Genomic DNA, 1581 nt, shown 5'->3' with positions numbered 1-1581 from the left:
ACCCCCCACCCCCCTCCATGCTTAACATGATGCTATAGATCTGAAACGAATATTCTGCGTAGAAAAAGAACAAACAATCCCAACAAAATAAAAGAATATTCTTTGGGTTAGTTGAAAATATCGCTGTATAAAGCAGGATATAATATAAAGAATGGAAAATCTCGAAATTCCTATTGACACACGTGATGTCCTCCAGTTAGAAATAAGGGGGGAGGGGGCAGAAAGAATCCGATAATTTTTTTTTTTCTCCGTCTATTTCCCTTTTTCTCCATCCAGACTAGCACTTGGTGTCCGACTAACACCAGTTATCTTGTATAAATAAAAGACTGGAGCTTTCGAAAGCTGCTACTTAAATTGGAGGTTGGGTTGTTTCCATTGTAGGCAAGCTGCTTTCTTTCTCTTAAAAAATAAGAGTATTTCATAACACCTCTGTAATTCAGAGGTGTTTCAATGACTGCGATCCGCTTTCGTGGTTTAACTGAGAGAATTTGGAGAAAAAAACCAAGCGAAACCGAGCAGCAGATTCGAAGGAAAACACGCTACAATGTCTTTTAGGATGGGAGACTTCTTTTTTTTGTTACACTCACACATTATATATTTGGGACCTGAAAGACAGTGAATTACAGGGATTTCGGTCTTGTACGATACAAGTTATTTATCTTCATAATTTGTATATATTTACAGAAAAGTTAATATCTAACTGCCTTACATTACCCATAATATTTACCTTCCTACCAGCCTCCCCTCGGTGTCTCAATGAGGCGCGCACCCACGCGCACACACACACGTGCGTGTACACACACTTTCTACTCATCTCGTTCTTTACAAACTTCCCAAATCGCTAAACAAAACAAAAGAAAACAGCACCACTAAAAATAAAACCCCAAAAAATCCCCAAACCTCCACCAAAAAACACGACCCAAAACAACCAAACCCCGTCTGCGTTCCGCCGAGCCACAGCCTGCAGCTAACCTCCGCCTGGGGAAGGGGTCGGGCTGTGCAGGGGAACCTGCGTGGCCGTGTCCGTGAGTGTGCTTCCAGGGATTGGGTATGTGTAGAAAATTAAACACAGCCTGATAAAGAAAGTTAATTCAAACTACAACTTGTACACAATAAACTATCTTTTTATTTTGATTATAAATAAGGTGACTGTACTTCCCTTAAAATACAAGTACATAGGAAAACCTGGTAGAAATTATTATCTTTTTTTTTTTTTACATGGTATTAAAACTGGACGCTCTTTAAATCGGCCGCGTGTTCTATACTGTCAGCAGGTTCTTCGTTTTCGTTTGTTTTTTTTTCTAGTGGCGTTAGACTTTTACTTTCTTTCTCCTCCGTGCCTTTGGCATTTGAATTTTTACTCCCGATACACTTTGCTTTCTCTAGCAAGAAGTCGATGAGGTGCCCCCCACCCACCCCTCCCCCCCAAATAATCGGACTAATGGATTTGGACTCGATCCCTTCCCTCTCGAGTTCGTGACTCCCACGCGTTTGCCTGTCCCGTTTGCACGCTGAGGACTGATCCTGTATCCTGTTAACTCTCTGGCGCAGCTCCCCTCTGGGAAAAGGGTCCGGGCCCTG

The sequence above is a fragment of the Acanthisitta chloris genome, unplaced genomic scaffold (genome assembly GCF_000695815.1).
Source record: "Acanthisitta chloris isolate BGI_N310 unplaced genomic scaffold, ASM69581v1 scaffold40547, whole genome shotgun sequence".
Taxonomy (NCBI): domain Eukaryota; kingdom Metazoa; phylum Chordata; class Aves; order Passeriformes; family Acanthisittidae; genus Acanthisitta; species Acanthisitta chloris.
Note: the sequence above shows the minus strand (reverse complement) of the source record.